General features: G+C 37.5%; 1 long non-coding RNA gene across 1 annotated transcript in view; it reads left to right on the forward strand.

The window, feature by feature from the left end:
- The first annotated feature begins 3,993 nt into the window (after nt 1-3,993).
- LOC118767899 overlaps nt 3,994-22,500 on the forward strand; it is a 20,889-nt gene continuing 2,382 nt past the window's right edge. Inside the window, exons 1-2 of the long non-coding RNA XR_005003809.1 lie at nt 3,994-4,017; nt 14,233-14,238. This is a non-coding gene — a long non-coding RNA (uncharacterized LOC118767899). The remainder of the gene's footprint in view (nt 4,018-14,232; nt 14,239-22,500) is intronic.

Here is a 22,500-nt window from a genome sequence, read left to right on the forward strand (position 1 = left end):
CAAACAAAATATAATTAATAAGGATATTATATAATGTGTGTATGTGTGTGTGTAAATATAATTATGCAAATATATAATTGCATAAATATAAGGAAATAATTACAAAAATCGAATGAAGCTCTTATTTCTTATAACCCACAATTATATATCATCATCGGATTTTAAATTATTTAACTTTTAGTAAGTTTCATGCTTTACTTCAGAGGAGCCGCTTTTTTTTTAAGGTTAATAAAACTTTAACAGTATGAAAATAAAAACAAAAACTCGAAAACCACACTTGAAATAAACCATGAGAATCACCTGGAGTTAAACTTTAAAGAATTCGGTGTCAATAACTATTCGCGTGAGCCGTTGCTGCACATGACAGAATGCGGCAGTAACACTGTTTCTCTCTTTTTCATTCAAGGTCGAAAATATTTTGTGAGTTCTGGGTAACAAAGAAGAGGGGCATCACGAATTCCAAAGACCTCCTGATAGACTATTATTTTGGAAAGGCAGTATTCCGTCAATGGGTTTCGAGGTTGAAAGTGAGGCTGCTCAGGCTAAAGTGATGCATCTTTACATTGTTTTTTGGAAAATGTTAATTATCAAGAAAAAACATTTTCTGGAGACATCTAGATTCAACAAACAATTGATCCAGAATACTTTCCTCTTACTTACTATCTTCAAGGGTAAGGGTGAGGGTGAGAGATGGCTCAAGTACACTAAATTCATATCAAAGTCCTCCATGCTGACGCCTGATTGTAATGGGCAGCATCTCTGCTGACGATTATCTCTGTCTGGAGACAAATTTCAGATTATACTACAGATATCGACTTGTATTTCATTATTAGAGATAGTCAAGTGATCAGAATTTTTATGGATGTGTCTGGTCTGAAGCTTATGCTTTATACAGCGGAGTTGGGGCTAGAATATGTAGAATTTACTTTTCTTTATGTTTCAGGTAACCACCAAGAATTCCGTGTGGTTAGTTTCCGAGTTACAACTCTGAAACCAAACTTTTTGAAGACATTTTTCAAGTTATTCCTAAATCTATCCAGGGGAGTAACCATTTATGTTTACCTGAAATTGCTACCACATAGTTCCTCTACAAAATCGGGTTTTCGGGAACATGTGCCCTTCAAAGTTTAAACCAAACACTCAACGGGATCAGTGACCATAGACACACCTTAGAGATGTGAAAGAGAGGGTCAACTTCCGATTTTGTTTTATATTGTATATATATATATATATATATATATATATATATATATATATATATATATATATATATATATATATATATATATATAGGGAGAGTTTACGAAAAAAACAAAAGACGAAGACAGGTGGTGTACAAAACAAACAGATGTATTAGTATAACGCTCAGGAATAGAAAAAGTCTTTTACGTTTCGAGCCTACGCTCTTCTACAGAAAGGGACACAGAAAAAACAAGGAGAGAAACAAGGAGAGAAAAAATATGTGTAAATGTATATATATATATATATATATATATATATTATATATATATATATATATATATATCATTTATTGTACACAGTCTAAAGATATGAGCTACTCATAGTTTCTTACTTTGGTGACACGGGTCTAGGCAGATTTTTATACCACAGCTTGTGTCTCCAAACGTAAACACCTGCCTGAAACCATGTCTCCAAAGCAGGAAAATATTAGTAGCTTGTATTTTTTTATACTGTGTACATTAAACGCTATCCACCTCTCACTGGATGGACTACATTTGTTTTTGTTGATCTTACATTAACGAAACAGTAAACTGAGTGTTGTACGTGTGTGTGTGTGTGTGCGTGCGTGTTCATGATGACAGGTAGGTGCAGATGAAACACATCAGGTACATCATAAAGTCTCTAATCGAGTCATCTCTTCGCTGAAATTGCTGTAGAAAATAATTAGTTATAAGAGAGAGTTACTACTAATGTCGCCATGTTAATGCGAAACGGCCAGAAAGAATTTATTCATAAAGGAAAATGTGTGCATATATATATATGTGTGTGTGCTCATAATAGTGTATATGTATATATGTATAAATACACATATACATATATATATAGGCGCGGTCGTGGTTGTGTGGTAAGAAGATTGCTTCCCAACCCCATGTCTGCGTGACACCTTGGGCAAGTGTCTTCTACTATAGCCTCGGGTCGACTAAAGCGTTGTGATGGGATTTGCTAGATGGAAACTGAAAGAATCCTGCCGTGTATATATATATATATATATATATATATATATATATATGGGTGTGTGTGTGTGTGTTTGTATATGTGTTTGTCCCCTCATCAACACTTGATAACCGGTGTCGGCGTGTTTACGACCCCGTAAATTAGCAGTTCGTAAAAAGAGACCGATAGAATAAGTACCAGGCTTAAAAGATAAGTTCTGGGATTGGTTCATGCAACTAAAAATTTCAAGGTGGTGCTCCAGCATGTCCGCAGTCTTATGACTGAAACAGGTAAAAGATAAAAGATGTATGTATATGTATGTTGGGTTAAATATATATATATATATATATATATAGACAGAGAGAGAGACAGACAGACAGAGATATAGGTAGATTGATAAATAGATAAATAGATATTTTGAAACAATCTCTAGGAAGTTCCAACTGAGAATCATCATCACCACCACCATCATCATCATCGCCATCGTCATCAATTTCAAACTCCTTACTGTCCCCAATAGAGCAGTTTCTGAGCATGTACCTTTATTTTAATCTCATTTCTCCGACATATTTCTAAGGGATATGTTCGATCGGTCCGTCAACTTTATATGACAAGCACAACGCTCTGTGTCAAAATGGCCCCGCTCATTACTCAATCAAGAGTTGTGGCCCCAAGACAAAGTAACACAATGTTAGCTTTTTTGGCTTACTTATGCAAATTCATGCCACGAGTCCCATTTTTTTTTCCTAATTTTATTTTCCAATTTTGCTTCTGTACATAACTGAAAGACAAAAATATCGGTGAAACCGAAAAACCGATCACTGTGGTTTGCTGAATGTTGCCGTTGGAAGTAAATATGGACGGCTCACTGGAAACCTATAAACTCAAGACACTATTGTTTAAATTTTCCCATATGCAAGGCAGAAGCGAAATAAAAATATTTATGGATATCGTATCCATTAAATCGCGAGTGTTGTTCGCCTTCATTCTCTGCGCATTTCTCTTTACAAATCCACATCGTGAATCAATGAGAATTTTCAATTATATTTCTACAAAGAACAACAGAAGAGTCCAGTTAATGCTTAATAATGACAAAACACGGAATAATGACCATTCTACGTGAATAAATCCCAACTTAAATTATATCCCCACCACGATCATTACCCGAATTTTGTCTCACATTTTCAACATCGATTGCTCCAATATAATAAAACACACTAAAAGAGAATTCACTTTACAGTAAGACAAAAGAAATGTCTGCAATATTCAATAAACATAACGTAGATCTCACTGCAAATAAGTGCAACGCTAATACATTTTCAGAAATTGCGCTTTGTATGCATCACGGCTTTGAAGAAGATCAGCACTGCAAGCTAATGAAAACCTGCTTAATTATACGGAACAATCAAGCTTATCGCCATAAAATTGTATGTGCGTGTATATATATAATATATATATATATTGTGGTGTGTGTGTGGGTGTGTGTGTGTTGTGTGGTGTGTGGTGGTGTGTGTGTGTGTGTGTGTGTGTGCGTGTGCGTGTGTATGTATATATATATAGTGTGTGTGTTGTGGTGTGTGTGGTGTGTGTGTGGGTGTTTGTGTTGTGTGTATGTATATATATTATATGTGTGTGTGTGGTGGTGTGTGTTGGTGTGTGTGTGTGTGCGTGTGCGTGTGGGGTATGTTATATATATAATATGTGGGTGTGTGTGGTGTGTGTGTGTGTGCGTGTGCGTGTGTGTTGTATATATATAATATATATGTGGTGTGTGGTGTGTGTGGTGTGTGTGTGCGTGTGCGTGTGTGTATGTAATATATATATATATATATGTGTGTGTGTGTGTGTGTGTGTGTGTGTTGGTGTGTGTGCGTGTGCGTGTGTGTATGTATATATATTGTGTGTGTGTGCTGTGTGTGTGTGTGTGTGTGGGTGTGCGTGTGCGTGTGTGTGTATATATATATATATATATGTTGGTGTGTGTGTGTGTGGTGTGTGTGTGTGTGTGTGTGTGTTGTGTGTGTGTGCGTGTGCGTGTGTGTATGTATATATATATATATATCTGTACATTTGCGTGTGGCAGATCAAATGCATATATAAATTAATATGTATGTATACCTCTCTATATATATATATAAGTGGGCGTGTGCTTTATTAATAATTCGCAGTTTGACTCAAGGGGGAAGTCATGTGTGTGTGTGTGTGTGTATATATTATTATATATATATATATATATATTATATATTATATATATGTGTGTTGTGTGTGTGTGTGTGTGTGTGTGTGTGTGTGTGGTGTGCGTGTGCGTGTGTGTATGTATATATATATATATATATCTGTACATTTGCGTGTGGCAGATCAAATGCATATATAATATTAATATGTATGTATACCTCTCTCATATATATATATAAGTGGGCGTGTGCTTTATTAATAATTCGCAGTTTGACTCAAGGGCTGGAAGTCATGTGTGTGTGTGTGTGTGTATATATATACATATATATATATCATATATATGTTTATTAATTTGTGTTGCGAGATTTTTGATGTGAAACCTCGTGTTGAAACAGATATTGCATTTCGGGATGATCATAGTTTATTTCTAAATATACACACTCTATATTAAATTGGACCAAGGCGGGTTTAGTCCATTGTCTTCTTCTATCAGTACACACGAAGACGGAAAGAGTAGCTGAAGATGTGTGCCGAAAGATTTCCGAACAAAGGACACGAATTAAAATAAGAAGAGTAATGAACGAGTGAAGAACGAATATATAGAGCGAGTGTTATTTGGCAAAAAAAAAAAAAGAAGAATCACTATCCCGAAATACACCAATAATATATATATATATATATATATATATATATATATATATCACTGTGATCACCGTGACCGACCAGGCTATCAGATGTTGCTACACATCACTGGTCACAATGCGCTTCGCATTGTTTTAGCCTTCAAATGATGCCACCCCGCTGGCTAAGCGAGCAGGCCAACAGAAGAAAGAGTGAGAGAAAGTTGTGGCGAAAGAATACAGCAGGGTTTGCCACCATCCCCTGCCGGAGTCTCGTGGAGCTTTAGGTGTTTTCGCTCAATAAACACTCACAACGACCGGTCTGGGAATCAGAACTGTGATTCTACGACCGCGAGTCCGCTGCCCAAACCACTGGGCCATTGCGCCTCCATATATATATGTATATATATATATATATATATATATAATATATATATATATATATTATATATATATATATATATATATATATATAGATATATATATATATATGTATGTATGTATGTATGTATGTATGTATAATACACACATATATACATGCATAAAATATTACCTTCTTTTAGAAAAAAAATTCCTAACAACCGTGTTTCGGTGTTCGCAACCATCAATAGAAAAGGGAAAATGGGACAAATCATGTCATACACGATGCAATAATTTTAAAATATAATCCACTGTATAACTGAAAGTGTTTGTGTGTACATCATTAAAAGGGTCTTCGAGAAAAGCGGATTTGATTTTCGAAATCTGCGTTCTAAGCGGAAGTCTTTCACTAAATGGTAATCAAAAGATACATGAAACGAAAAATTACTCAACATTTATGTTGGATGTTAAAAGTAGGATGTACGAAAATTGTTTGCATTTTATGCATCTATAGAAAAACAACTTCGTTTGAGACATTACAAGTTGCCCCAAATAATGCAGAAATCCGTCCTGATCAAGAGCTCTGTCCGCCAGGGAATAAATGGTCTGATATAGAATAAAAATAAAACTGAAATAAAGACATTCTCCTGTGAAAATTGCCCGGAAACGACTGGCTACTTAGCTAGTTTCATATCAAAACAAATAAGTCTCCACCCAAAATGTGGCAGGAACTTTGGCCAACAGAGAAATGGATCACCACAAAATCCCAGTCTACTTCTGTTCAACAAACCTCAAAACTCTAGGAGGAATTAAATCTTGCCCACACTCCACCCCGCCAGCTATTTGCTTGAGGCTGGTACCGCTCTTTTTATTTCTTTAGTTCAAGAGAAATCGTATGCCACTAAATCCTGTTTTGAAATTACTGTCAGGGAGAAGAAAACTGCCTTCTTCGCCTCTTCCTTGCCGAAGGACAATCCTAGCAAGTGACTTCACGGACTTTCAACCCTCCTCTTTTCGACATTTCGACTGTTCGCTATAAAAGTTAGCATTCTTCATTTTCTGAAAGAATACTTCAATAATGGTTCCGTCACTTTTCGTACATTATCGGAAACCGGTTTAACTTCTGTGCCAGTAGAACACATATGGAGTTAAGGTATCACCTATCTCCATAGCACAAACAGGTTAAGTTTGTTCCGTTTTGTTTTGGTTTTCCATAGTCTCATGAGCCGAAACTCCTCTAAGTCAACTGTAGTATCCTCAAAAGCGTCACCCCTTAAATTCGACTCTAACCTCTTATTCACTGCAAGAGGTGGCATTTTACTGGTCGCATTGCCGGACTAGTAAACGACAGTGTCTACTTCAAAAAATCCCAGCTACCAATTATTCAATGGTGGTATAGGCTTTGACCTGGAACAGCAGTTGTATTACAGCGTGTTTAACAAGCAACTAAAGACCTCAGTAACTGTGTGAAGTTCAGCTCATGTCTGCACAGCATCAGCAGGCCAACCGATCCCTTCTGGGCAGATCGGACCAGGAAAGCAGATATTTGTACAAGAAGTGAAAAAGCAGTTGATCACATACAGTCTGGAGTACGGCACAAGTGTCAGGCTGTAGAACATGTTAGACTGGTAGTCTCGTTCGTAATTTAGTCCCAATTCCTATTGTCTTGCGTTACCTACAGCCTTCCTGGTTAAATTCTAATCACCTAGTATTAGCTATAAGTGTGGAGGCGCAATGGCCCAGTGGTTAGGGCAGCGGACTCGCGGTCGTTGGATCGCGGTTTCGATTCCCAGACCGGGCGTTGTGAGTGTTTATTGAGCGAAAACACCTGAAGCTCCACGAGGCTCCGGCAGGGGATGGTGGTGATCCCTGCTGTACTCTTTCACCACAACTTTCTCTTACTTCCTGTTTCTGTTGTACCTGTATTTCAAAGGGCCGACACTCTCTGTGTCACGCTGAATATCCCCGTGCGTTAAGGGTGCACGTGTCTGTGGAGTGCTCAGCCACTTACACGTTAATTTCAAGAGCAGGCTGTTCCTTTGATCGGATCAACCGGAACCCTCGTCGTCGTAACCGACGGAGTGCTTCCAAGCTATAAGTACAGACAAATATACGAAAAGAAAATATAACTACATTAAAAAGAGATAAAGAAGAAGAATTTCTTTTAAATGACAACAATATTCCTCACCAAGAAAATATGGAAAATAATGCCGAGGACGAAAACAAATTTTACATTCTAGGTTTAAATGCTGATGTGATTTGAATCCTGAAAATTAAGAGGATTTTGTATTTTGTCCCTCGCTCTGATTATTCAATTACTTCACCGAAGGAAGAATGCAACGACTTTGTGAGTCATTTAGATCAACGCGTGGCGAGGGCGAGAACCTCACATCACCATCATCTTCTATCATCGTTAATAACTGCTGTCAGCTAGTAATCGATAGATCAGTGTCAAAATAATATAATATTGGGTAGAAATGAAGTGAAAATTTCGAGAATTCCACTGACTTAGCAATTGAATTCAAGACAGAATGGTATTTAAGACATATGGACGACATAACATTTGCAAATCGTACCGGAATGATATGCAATCATTCTAAGAAGACATCGACGAATTATATTTGCAGGACAAACAGTGTCAGGTTCCGGAAAATACCAATACTCAGGCCCCTAATTGTTCGTGGAACATTTCCGCCTTCTTGGACATTTGTACATTCGTTATCCAAGATGTCCCTAATTATTCTTGGTTTAAGGAATATAAATACATCCGTATGATCATCATCATCATCATCATCAACAATAATAATAATTTCGGCGCAAGGCCTGCATTTTCTTAGATATACAGACACGTGTATCTATATTTATAGATACATATTAACACAGATACACACATATGCACGCATGCACACATATTTGCATGGAAAGACTTTTAAAAAGCACAATACAACGCCAAAATAATCAAAGAAAGATTATTTGAAGAAAAATCTAAACATTAACGATGGTTGTGTTTTGTTTTCTGTTTTTTGTTTTCGAACCGCGAAGAGGAACTTCGTCTTCGTCTTCGTCTTCGTCTTCTGAATTCGCTTCGTTATATTTCTCAAGAGGAACTTTGCTGTCATTTAGAAGAAATTGATACTTCTCACCTTTTGCGTGTGTGTGTGTGTGTGTGGTGTGTGTGTGTGTGTGTGTGTGTGTGTGTGTGTGTGTGCGTGTGTGTGTGTATGTGCTTGTGTGTGATTTTTCTGTTTTTCATTCCGAACTTTGTATGTCTTATTTCTTCCTCATTAAAGGCGACGAACAGACAGAATCACTGGCACACCGGATGAAATGCTCAGTAGCAATTTCGTCCGTCTTCTGAGTTCGAATTCCGCCAAGGCCGACTCTGCCTTTCGTCGTTTCGGGGTCGATAAAATAGATACGAGTTGAAAACTGGGAAGTGGGGGTCGATGTAATCGACTATCCCCCTCCCCCAAAATTCCAGGCCTTGTGCATATAGTAGAAAGTATTATTTCTTCCTCATTAAAGGTGTGTTTTACTCCAGTCGATGTAAAAGACCCCAGCTCCACTTTGTCATGAAACAGTACCCAACGCCTTCTGTCGGGTACACTTTTAATATCGCTCTGCGGCCTTCGGGGAACATTAGAACTTGCAGGTCAGTTTTTGTCTCCAGCCACAGGCGTCCTTTCTTTCAATCTGCTCTGACCCCTTTACCGTACTGCGGCACAAACATTACAACTATCACAGAAATGGGTCTCCACTGTCATTTATTGTAATTCTTGTGATTTTCTCTAACTGTGAGAGATCCCAAACTTTTACCTGTTCATTGGTGGTTTGTCGTCATCCAGCTGTTATAGGAACAGGTGGATGGAATTGTTGTTGTTGTTGTTGTTACTGTCGCTGCTACTGAAACTGCTCATTAGGGTATTTGTGACATTTTCTTCTATTAATTTCACTGGTCAACAAATTCTAATTTTTTTCTGCTGAGTTATGTTTGAGACCTGTTTTCGGGTAATTTGGGGGTCACTGAGTTTTAAAAGGACAATAGCTTTTTTCTATCATGTCTAGTTGTTGTTTTTTTTATTCTATGGGTTGAAATGTTTGAATTCCCTTGACTCTTGTTATGTATGTGGGTATTTTACAGTACCAGGTCAAAGAATGAACGTTAGTGACATTGTGAAAAGATCCTACATAGCTTACTTTAAGATTAAAGTTGGTGATCAGGATAAATCGTGGTCCCGCACAATGTATATAATCCCTATGTTGAAAATTTAAGCCGATGGACAAAGGGCACGAGAAAACAATTGAGCCAAAGAACCATGTAAACGATTGCTACTTCTATTTCACAAAGACTTCTAGTTATAGCAAGAGAAGCTGACAGAAAATAAGTTACCCGAATCTGGATTCAGGATCTACTTTCACTGCAAGATGATGCGAGTGATGGTATCTGTGAAGCAGATGTGAATCGTGAACATGACAGGGATATAGATTTTGTAGAAACATCAACCAAAGAATGTGGAAACTTCAACCAGGCAGAACTTGATGATTTAGTCAGAGATCTAGGACTGTCGAAAGAATAATCAGAACTGTTAGCTTCTAGGATTAAAGGGAAGAATTCGTTACAGAAAGAAACAAACGTGACTGTTTATAAGGAAAAAGATCTCTTGACATTCTTTACAACTGGAAAAGATTTTGTTTACTGTTGTCACGTGACGGGACTGTTAAACATGATGGGTGCTGAACAGCATCATCCTAGGGAAGGGAGACTCTTTATAAATAATTCAAAGAAGAGTCTAAGATTTGTATTATTCTACAATGGAAACTTGTTTGGTGCGCTTCTTATTCGTTGCTCTGTACACTAAAAAGAGAATTATGATCACATTAAAAAAGGTGTACAAGATTAACTTAAGTATGATGAACACAAATGGGTCATATGTGAGGATCTAAAATTGGTCAGCTTTTACTTGGCCAACAAGGAAAGTATACAAATATCCGTGTTTCCTGTCTTTATGGGTTAACCAAGCGAGAGACAAACGTTGGGAACAAACTCTGGCCAGTTAGGAAAAGTTTGATTGTTGGGGAGATGAATATCATACTCCAACCACTTGTTGAGCGAGAGAAAATCATCTTCCCCCACCCCACCATATTAAACTAGGACTAATAAAGTAATTTGTCAAAGCTCTTGATGTGGAGGGTAACTGTTTCAAATTCCCATGTACAACATATCCTGGGATAAGTTATGATAAAATAACGGCTGGTGTTTTTGATGGGCCACAAATCAGAAAGTTAACGAAATGCCAGAATTTCTCGTCGTCCTTGATGGCTGACATAGAAAAAAGAGCATGGGATTCATTTGTGGCTGTTGTGAAAGGATTTGTGGGGAGTGAAACGGCTGCAAACTACAAGGATTTGGTGGAGACATTAAGTAAAAGGTGAGGTTATCCTACATTTCATATTTGATTGACATTACAAATTACGGTTTGAAGCTATAACTACCCTGACCAAGTATAAATTACGGTTTGAAGCTATAAGTACCCTGACCGAGTAAATTATTTATAGAGTACATCATAAAAATAGGAGTATGCTTTAAAATGAAAACTTGATGTGTTAGGAACAAATGGAGGCCATATTTGAAATCAGTATCTCAAAATTAACTAAAAACAACCACAAAACCGAAGTCAGCAAAAGTATGTTTACCAGTGTTATTGCGTTAGCTTTGTCGTGTGGCATAATTATCTGTTGTAGCTATTTTGGATGTGTAAATAAAATTTTGAATATTTGCGAAACAAATTTTTTTTCTATTGTCTACCCTTCAGATATTGAAGACATCCTTTTCTTTGGCGCTATTTGAGATCTTTTTATGAGTTGTCCAATGAAAATTACATTCAATAATATATATAATGATTTTGTTTTGAAAAGAGAAACAAAGTCTTCATATTCCTAAAAAAAGAAGAAGAGATGCTCAGACAATCGCCTGCAGCTACACTTGAAGTTGCCTGGGGAATATACAGGTAAAACTGATTAAAGAAAGCAACGCTTTAAAAAAAAGACTAAGAGTACTATACTTGCTTTAACCAGAAATCGGAGGGTGAGTCTTAGGAATGAGCAAATATCTCCATTGTGCCGGATATAGAATGAATTTGGTGAAACTATTGCCCCTGTTGTAAATGAATGCCTTAGACATGCCCGAAGCCAGGATGAGGTAGCGAGAGTGCTACATTGGAGATTGCGGAAACAGTGGAGTTTAGAGAGAGAGAGGTAAGGCACGATACAAGCGCAAACGACGAAGTGATTGAGTTGCAAAATCTTGCGAGATTTCCCAATTCAAATGGTCCGGGTATTTGAGTGCAACAAACCAGACTTAATGATGGTAGACAGGGTAAACCACGTGTAGTCTAAAACTGATGTCAATTTGATCCACGCATACTTAAGGAGGAACGCGAGAAAGCTGACGTAGACAATCTTAAATACGAGATAGACCGACTGTGGAAGACGAAAAAGGTGAAGATAGTGCCAAGTAGTTTTGGAACCTTGGGTGGGGTATCAAAACATATAATGAAAATGGGAATAGGGTGTCCAGTAAGGATGTTGCAAAAAGCTTGCCTCCTTGGCGCGGCCATAAATATCAGGAAATTACTGGATATTTGAAGAGAAGAATTAGCATGGTAGCGTAGGATACAGATAGCAGGCTGACTACTCATGCAAGAATTGCAAGAATCAAAGAGTTTCAACAACGTCTGAGTTTAAAGGAAAGATAATAATAAATAATAATAATGATAATAATAATAATAATGATAAAAATAATAATAATAATAGTAGTAGTAGTAGTAGTAGTAGTAGTAGTAGTAGTAGTAGTAGTAGTAGTAGTAATAATAATGATAATGATGATAATAATAATAATAATAATAATAATAATAATAATAATAATAATAATAATAATAATAATAATAATAATAATAATAATAATATTAATATGGTTGTGATGCATGTGCCTGGTGTACCTTTATCTTGGTATAAAAGATGGGCTACAGCAAATATTCTGCTCAATACCACAGATTTGCTTGTCAGTTGTTTGACCTTAACCAGTTGAGCATGTCCCTTAGTGGCTGACGATATGTGCATCTCTGATCACGAGCAGAAGTAGTGGGGGAGCATCATAGCCATGTGTTGAGAGGGATTCTTTGGGGTTTGAATAGTTCACCTCTGGAAACATGGGTGGTTCTTTCAACATCCTTAAACAACCCTTATTCAGGGACCTTTTGAGCGGGATGGGCTACTCAACCTGAAGAAAATTCTAACTGGGCCCCACCTGCAAGGTCATGTGCTGTTTATCTTGATATGAGATCACCATGTCGCGCACATATGGTTGTGATGCATGTGCCTGGTGTACCTTTATCAGACGGGTAGTCATGATGGGTACATTGGGCTTCGTATATTTTACCCCAGTGTCACTTTGATGGCATGAACTGCTCTCTCACTCAATAATAATAATAAGATCTTAACTGATTGGAAGTGTGATCTTAACTGATTGGAAGTGTTATCATGTACATTGTTTTGTCTTGGTATAAAAGATGAGCTACAGCAAATATTCTACTCAATACCACAGATTTGCTTGACCTTAACTAGTTGAGCATGTCCCTTAGTGGCTGACGATATGTGCATCTCTGATCATGAGCAGAAGTAGTGGGGGAGCATCATAGCCATGTGTTGAGAGGGATTCTTTGGGGTTTGAATAATTCACCTCCGGAAACATGGATGTTTCGTTCAACATCCTTAAACAACCCTTATTCAGGGACCTTTTGAGCGGGATGGGCTACTCAACCTGAAGAAAATTCTAACTGGGCCCCACCTGCAAGGTCATGTGCTGTTTATCTTGATATGAGATCACCATGTCGCGCACATATGGTTGTGATGCATGTGCCTGGTGTACCCTTATCAGACGGGTAGTCATGATGGGTATATTGGGCTTCGTATATTTTACCCCGTGAGGGCGCGTGGCTTAGTGGTTAGGGCATTCGGCTCATGATCGTAAGGTTGTGAGTTCGATTCCCGGCGACGCGTTGTGTCCTTGAGCAAGACACTTTATTTCACGTTGCTCCAGTCCACTCAGCTGGCAAAAATGAGTTGTACTTGTATTTCAAAGGGTCAGCCTTGTCACTCTCTGTGTCACGCTGATTATCCCCGAGAACTACGTTAAGGGTACACGTGTCTGTGGAATGCTCAGCCATTTGCACGTTAATTTCACGAGCAAGCTGTTCCGTTGATCGTATCAGCTGGGACCCTCGTCGTCGTAACCGGCGGAGTCTTAATAATAATATTTTACCCCAGTGTCACTTTGATGGCATGAACTGCTCTCTCACTCAATAATAATAATAATAATAATAATAATAATAATAATAATAATGCCCTGATGCAGTACCAGGCAGTGACCCTCAGGGCTTCTGATCTTAACTGATTGTAAGTGTTATGTACATTATTTTGTTTTGGTATAAAAGATGGGCTAAAGCTAATATTCTGCTAAATACCACACTTTCCTTGCTAGTTGTGTGACCTTAATCAGGACTGGGATGGGTGGCACAGTGGAACGGCGGCACAGCACCAGAGACCCGGCCACAGGAAAATGGAAAGCAGCAGGGTTCAACCTGGTCCGCGGAAACCGATTAAACGGGTTTACGGTCATTCATGAAACTATTGTGATACAAGAAAATGTGAGTGAATTGAAAAGGAAGTATCACTTTGGTAAACAAAAGAAAGAAACTACCTAATACTGAAAATCAAATTAAAAGGAAACGGCGCCTCAAACTCTCGACTAATAACAATTCTGTGAAAACTCCCGACAGGAATAATTGAGGAAAATATGCATAGGAGATAAAGATTAATTAATAACTAACAAGATGGTCTTGAGAAAAGTGTAGAATAATAATGTGGAATCCATACCTTAAGTAGTTATAAAAAAGCATAATGATCCAGCCTCGTAATGGTGCACCATGCGACGTCTAGAAATTTTTAAGATCTTGGAAAAGATTAGGTGCTTTTATGGAGTAGATTTATTATTAAGATTAATCGATTAAGAGATATACAGATCAGATAACCATTTGCTAAATGCGATAAAACTTGATGTTACTCATGAGACTGGCAGTTTATTCGGCCCAAGCTTGCATCTCTGATTGTATAAATTTTCTAAAATATTGATTCGGACAGCATTTCCTCCTGTTCTAAATTTTATAGCGTCGCCAAAACTTCGTTTTAAATAAAAAGGTTTTTTAAAGTAGCAGTTATAACTTGGTCCGTTGGTTCCATTAGGGAGTCATAAAATGAAGTTTTACATGTTCATCTAAGTCAGATGACTGAAAATGGTTTGCCATGTGCATTGCCAAATAGTAAGAGAACAGAAACCTACAAGTCATTATATTCACCTCACTCGGCTCAACATGGTCGTTGTCCGGTGTCGCACACTTTCGCAGCGCGTTGATAACAGCAAAAGTCCTCCCGATTAAGCGCGAATTCTCCCATCAGATGAAGCTTTAGCGTTACTTTGTTCTGACTCATTGTTTTCTTGACAGAGATATTGCGGTGTTTTGTCATTGTCCTCCCCATCTGGATGACCGTTGGCCTACAGGGAACACATCAGTCCTTCAACAGGTCTTGTTGTTTCTCCTGCCGGGTGTCCAAACACCCTCCTCACAACAGAAGCAAGCTATTCAAGTGGAGGAATCGGTTTACTCACCAACTAATCGACCGTGAAATAGATAGTAATTGTTTCCATGGTACGAGTAACAGGTCTCTACAGCCTGTGATGAGGTTACTAACCTGAGTGATCCACTCAGCAGAGGGAAAAAATAGTTTGTAAATCATTCTGTAAATAAATTCTCTGCCAACCCGTACCATCATGCTTGTTCACCTTATTACTGGATTTGAATCACCCATTACAGCTCTAGGGTTTTCACATCGATACACAACCGTAGGCTTAAGTTGGCAATCACCAGCTACATAACCAATCAATAGAAAATGTAACTTTCTACTTTTCTACTCTAAAATTTCTGTCAATCCAAAATGTTGAGGTGGGCATTCTCCCCAAAACAATCCATCTGCGTCAAAATTAAAAATTCGACCCACATCCTTCAAGCTGTATTTTTTTTGTGTGTGTGTGTTTTTTTCTTTTTTTGTGTCTTTTTCATAATTTATCAAAATTTTTTCCCAGCCATTTTTATCCATTATTACACATTCTCCTATAATTTTTGCCTTCTGTAGTCTCGAATGTTCCTTAAGACGATAGAATCATCTCCGACTTGCATTTAACTCTTCACTAGTTGCCAATTCTTCATTTCCTTTTAGTTTAAATATAAAAGCTAACTGCTTGAATGGTTATTTAACTTAACAGAATTCTTCTGTGACTGCAGCCTTTAATCCATAGCAAGAATGAAAAAAGTTCCATTCAAGAAATTAAAAAGCTTTCTTTCTTTGCTAATTGTTGTTGACATGTCCGCAAATATGGGCATACTGACTGTTTTTATTCGTGTTTCTTTTTCTTCGTAAAGGGTCTTACAGATAATTCATTTATTCAGCTGTCACGTGAAATTTTAGCAAGCCATTCCCCACTTCCATGAAAGCTTTATGATTTCCATTATATTTTCTTTCAAACGTTAACCCTTTACTCTCTTAGAGAGAGAGAACACTGCGTGAACAACAATGCCGACTCCGATGTTCCGGTGAAAGGGAGTGTTTCCTCTTGACTCCGCATGAGTTGTGCTTAAAAACGTGTTCATATTCTTGAATGTGATAAAGTGTAGAATTAGATTATTATCCTGCTTCCAGCTTCAGTGTTGCTGCCAGGATTTGTAAAATAAGGCACACTTCCACCCCCATCCCCTCATTTTGTGATTTAGGGGGATTTTTGAAAAACAAGGCGGGGTTCGCTACGGTGTTCAGTGAACAAATTAAACACACTAAAATCGATCAAGTTTATGCGTAAATTTTCTTTTTATATGTTTGTTTTCTTTTACACAATATTAAAACAACGACTGAAAATTTTCTGAAGCAGCAACCCCCCACCTAATTTTATCTACGAGACGCCAAAAAATGAAAGGCAAAGTTGACCTCGCCGGAATTTGAACGCAGAACGTAAAAACAGACGAGATGCTAGAAAACATTGTGCCTGGAATGTTAATGGTTCTTCCACTTCGCTGCCTTCTCCAGCCTAAATATATTCATAAGGAAAATGGTAGACTCCTGTTAGTGACTTGTGCGCCAAAATGAAGAAGAACCTCATTACTGAAGCTAAAGAAAAAGAATAGAAACGTATAGATTATAGAGAAAGGGCCCAGAACCGAATCCTTGATGATTATTAAACAAACCTTTTTCTGACAAACTGAATCCTTTAGTTAATATCAATAAACCGGGAATCCCTAGATTTGCCCTCAAATGAAAAACATTATTTCATTCGTTCGACGAAATACATTTAAAATGATTAGTTGAAGTAAAAAAAAAAAAAGAGAGAGAGAGAAATACTAAACGAAGATAATTCAGCACAGCTTGTACTTCAAGAAAACATAAATATCAACAACAGCCAAACAAATATAAATAAAAACAACATTGTCCACAACCAAATTGGGACGAGGTAACATTAAATACGGGACAGACAATTGCAAACCTAACTCTACTAAGTAATGTTTCAAAAACAGAATGCGGGAAGTGGACGGATATAGAAGATTAAATTTAACCCCAGTATTTGATTGGTATTCTAGTAATAACTGGATACTAATAATTATAATACTAATAATTATAATAGTAATAGGTTTTAACATGGGTACAGGCTTAATATTCCGAAAAGAGGATTCTTCGATTACATGAACCCGAAGTACGTGACTGATACAAAACTGATATCAAAATCTGAAAGATGGAGGTGGCCTCAGGACGTCAACGGTCAGAAGAAATACTAAGGAGCACTTGTTCCAACACTCAAAAGATTTTGTCAGTCCTGTCTTTAACTGCTAATTCATAATTGGAACTGATTTAAATAAATCAGACCAGTAATTTTGAAGGGGGAGAGGCAGATGAAGCCATCGACCCCAGTACTTAATTGGGACCTTTTCGGTTTGAACGGCAGTTTTTAACATAATTTCTAGGTAACTAAAAAATGTTTAACTTCGTATACTGGTAGAATGTGTTTATAAAACATCTTTTTCTCTTGGCTTTATTGAGAACATTCTATAGTTTGTAAGATATTTGTTGTTTTTTTCTTCAATTTCTGCAATTTCAACCAATCAATTGCGTCTATTGAGGTAAAAAGCATTCTGTGCCGTATGAATATATCCCTCGTTTAAGAAACAGATTGGGTTTATTTACATTTGTGAAGAAAAAAAGATACCCTCCCCCCACCCCTAACCCTTCCCTAAAACAGATTGAAATGCAATAGATCGATTCTAGGGTCATAATTATGGGTGACAATTTCATAGGACACCGCTAGAAAAAACTGCCGTTCAAACCGAAAAGATCCCTTAATTGAAACTATTTTATCGACCCCGGAAGAATGAAAGACAAAACTAAAAACATAAAAATCCATAAGAATTATCGCAAAACCATTTTCCTAATGTTCTGATGATTCTGCCAGCCATTTGCCCGGCACAAGACCAGCATTTTTGAGGAGAAGAGGTTAAGTCGATTAAATCGACCCTGATACTCGACTGGTACTTTATTTATCGAGCCTGAGGGGTAAAGTCGATTTCAGCGAAATTTGAAATCAGAATGAAAAGAGCCGAAAGAAATGCTGAAACGCATTTTGTCCGGCATGCTAACGATTCTCCCAGTTCACTGCCATTTCTGCTTCTAAGTACATATAACTGGGATCTTTTCGGTTTGAACGGCAGTTTTTAACATAATTTCTAGGTAACTAAAAAATTTAAAACTTCGTATACTGGTAGAATGTGTTTATAAAACATCTTTTTCTCTTGGCTTTATTGAGAAAATTCTATATTTTGTAAGATATTTGTTGTTTTTTTTCTTCAATTTCTGCAATTTCAACCAATCACTGACGTATTTGAGGTAAAAAGCATTCTGTGCCGTATGAAAATGTCCCTCGTTTAAGAAACAGATTGGGTTTATTTACATTTGTGAAGAAAAAAAGATACCCTTCCCCCACCCCTAACCCTAACCCTAAAACAGATTGAAATGCAATAGATCGATACTAGGGTCATAATTATGGGTGACAATTTCATATGACACCGCTAGAAAAAACTGCTGTTCAAACCGACGAGATCCTATAATTGGAAAAAATGTCTTAATGTCAACAGCAGTGAATGGAAAATGCGGTGAGGTAGAAAATATTGTGGGAACAAAATGTTTGAAGAGATAAAACTTATAACAAATTGGAGACAGACTAGAAACCAGCAAATTGTCTTAGAACGATAAATAGAAATGTAAGAGAGTCTTTATCAAAGTAAGAGTTCATTAGAAATCATAAGCGAATAAATAGCTACTGTCTTAAAGTGTTGTATGTCATGTGAGCGTAGTATCGAGAACAATTGGTGTCGAATACAGGAGAAACGTCTAGAACAATCCTTGTTTTGAACCAACAGCTGATATCTCTTTTCTACTCTAAGCACAAGGGCCGAAATTTTGAGGGAGGGGACCAGTCGATTAGATCGATCCCGCAAGGATGAAAGGCAAAGTTGACCTCGGCAGAATTTGAACTCAGAATGTAAAGCTATTCTAACATTTCTGCAAGCTTGCCGCCTTCCAACAGATGATATATCACGAAAGGAAAAAGATGTAACTAAAATAGATACATGCGAAACACGATTCTGTCATCCTACAAAGCAGTGAAGTTAAATAGAAAATTTTAAAATTCAAGATGCCTGAATTTTAAAATCACGAAAATTTTAATTCAATTTAATAAATCTGAAGTGTAGAAAATACAGTGATTTTATAAACAAAACTTGATGAAAAGACAAGATAAGTATTTAGAGGAAAGGAAATAAGAAAACACGAAGTGGGAAGAATCCAGTATGTAAAAATAAAAGAGGGAATGTTTTTGAGAAAAATATGGAAATTAGATTATCCCTACAAAGCAAATGAATTCAAACAGGGAACAAGTGAAAAATCTAATGAAGTGGCACCAAAAGAATGAGAAGATGTCTCAAAGAAAAATATAATGGTAACCATATCAGGAAAATGGTAATTGGAAACCAACTGGAGCGAATAAAATCCAAAGTTGCTAGGTAAAACTGCATGTCTTACATCAATAAATGCCCAAAATGATTCAACAGAATGATACCGTGGCCATCTCAAATATCGGAACGACTGGCGCAAAGAAAATTATTTGCCATAACAAAAGCAAGAGAAACTGCAATACTACGTTGCTTTGTAGCAAGAAATAAGATGGTGTTAACACTTCAACAAAAATAGTGGCTACTTGAAGAAGTGAAGGGCTACAAAAGGCTCGTGTGTTTGTCATGACCATACACTGGTAAACAACATAACGTTCATAAATAGTATACACCAACAGAACGTGTATAATATTCGGTCAGGTTATATGGCCGCGAGCGGCATTTGTGGATAGTAGAATTATAGGATTTAAGAAAAGTAACCTAAAAGAAAGTAAATGTGAACGGTTTGAAATCGTAGGACATTCACAAGGAATCTGCCTTTCATCGGAAGACCATATAAAAACCAAATTCATCCGAAGAGATTCGCTTTAGCCACTTCTCTTCAGTTCTTAATCCCAGACAGTAATTACATGACATTATGAGAGCGACTATAATTAGCCATTTATTTTAGCTTCTACCTATTAAATCCCATTCTCAAGGCATTGGTCGCCCCATGCTCATACTGGTAGACACGTGACTAAGGTGCCATGTTTGCAAGGCCGAATCTAGACTATTATGGTTTGAGATATAAATTAAAGATCATTCCCGAAGACCCATCTTTAAAATCTTCCTGGTGCTTCGTGTTAGAGTTGTGGCATCAGTATGGAGTCTGGGTTTGACAAATACTCCAGAGTTACTTTCTAAAAGGTTACGTTGACTAAGTCTGTAAAACAGTGACACTGAAATCCGCAAAAGATATTCAAGAAATTAGGAACGAAAAGGTTGTAAACATAACCAGTGGTCCATGGAATAAATACCAAAGAGACATTCCGAATGGCAATATCAATGTTATGCGTGCGGGAAGGTTTAGTGGAACTTAATTACTGAACTCGGCAGTAGACACCGGAAGACATTACCGAGGTTTTTGTTCCTATTCTCTCCGTTCTGAGTTCAAATCTTGCAGAGGTAACTTACTTTTAACTTTGCTTTGTATTCTTTAGGAGTTCTCTCTCTCTCTCTCTCTGCCTTAGAAATCAGCTGTTATCAGTCACGTAGAGGTAAGGGTTCGACCATGTTTGATAACTGTGCATGATAAGCAATATTTCACGACGGCACCGCTGCATCTCCTTCAACCGTTGAGGGCCCAATGAAGAAAATAATCGATGATGTTCTTTTTCACAAATTACATTAATGAAACAAATCAATAACAGGTGAATGAAGTTTCTGTTGCCCCTCGATCTGAAGAAAGCTGTACACCATACACGAACTTGTGACCATAATTTGGTGATGTATTAACGAATTAATGAAACTCGATAAAGATTCTTATTGTGTTGGCTCACGAGGGCTCGGTTGATTGTAACCTGCATTGAACTCAGAGACAACGACCATTGCGAGATCAATCGTAATCACACTAATTGTTGTTGTAGCAACGCATATAGCAACAACATTAACAACAGTAATTTAGGCACGAGACAGGAATTCGGTTAATATCTAGATCCGCACCCGGTGTGAAAAACGGGAAACGAAAATGTGTAACAAGTGTAAGGCATCGTATATTAAAGAAATATGACGAAAAAAATGCGAGGGCAAGGGATTAGTCGATGATACCGACCTCAGTATTTGACTGATACTTTAGTCTATTGATCGCGAAAGGATGAGAGGCAATGGTGACCTAGGTGGGATTTGAACTCAGAACGCAAAGAGCCAGAAGGAATATCGCAAATCATTTTTCCGACTCGCTAATGACAATAAATGCAACAATAACGAACAGAAAAACAAAACTATAATCATATATTCTTTTCTACTCTAGGCACAAGGTCCGAAAACTATAATTATATATATAACGTATCGACATTGTGAGTGTATGACCTGCTAGAAATACCAGCTACATGTTACTGATATCATTTAGGAATCTTCGTGTAAAAAGGGGTAAAAAGAGACAATATAGTCGTCGCCATCTCCAAAAGTGATAGGATGGTCACGGTTGTATTTCTTTTCACTATAAGTTTAACCCTTTAATCAGGCTTGATTAGGGTTGTGTTTCTTGTCTGGGGACCTCAACACTTGACCGAGTCAATGAAGAGCCGTTATGATGTGCAGAGAGTCATGTGCACTTTTGGAGAGGACAAAGCATCTCCGTCCAGATGTGACCACAACAAATATCTGAGAGAGAGAGAGGAGAAGAAGAAGAAGAAGAAGAAGAAGAAGAAGAAGGAGAAGAAGAAGAAGAAGGAGAAGAAGAAGAAGAAGAAGGAGAAGAAGAAGAAGAAGAAGAAGAAGAAGAAGAGAAGAAGAAGAAGAAGAAGAAGAAGAAGAAGAAGAAGAAGAAGAAGAAGAAGAAGAATCGACTCTACTGACATATTGTTTATTGACCCCCGAAGGCTACACGTTAAAGTTGACCTCGATGTGATTTGAACTCAGAACGCAGACAATTGGAACGATTACCACAGAGCAATATATCTGACATCCTAAAGACTCGACCAGTTGGTCACCTTTGTACAACAACAACAACAACGATAATATCAGCAATAAAAGAAACAAAACAAGAAGCAAAAGTCTGACATCGACGACAGCGATGGAACTTCTACATGGTCGCATACATTGCTAGAAACATCAGCCAGAACCTCGAAAAGCGGCGACAGACACTTTAGATAATATCGCTATGTTAATCAAAATAGGCGGGATGGTCATGGTTAAATTGCTTGATGGATGGGGTTTCAGGATTTTGCTCAGTCAGAGGTGACAAGGGAGGCGAAAGTATAGAATAAGCCCCCCCCCCCCCAGTGCTTAGGGTTAGGGTTTCTGTTACGCCGAAACCGGGTGATGTACGTATTCTTTACCTCTGCCGACAAGAGAATATTAATTAGCTG

The sequence above is a fragment of the Octopus sinensis genome, linkage group LG25, assembly GCF_006345805.1.
Source record: "Octopus sinensis linkage group LG25, ASM634580v1, whole genome shotgun sequence".
In the NCBI taxonomy this organism is placed as follows: domain Eukaryota; kingdom Metazoa; phylum Mollusca; class Cephalopoda; order Octopoda; family Octopodidae; genus Octopus; species Octopus sinensis.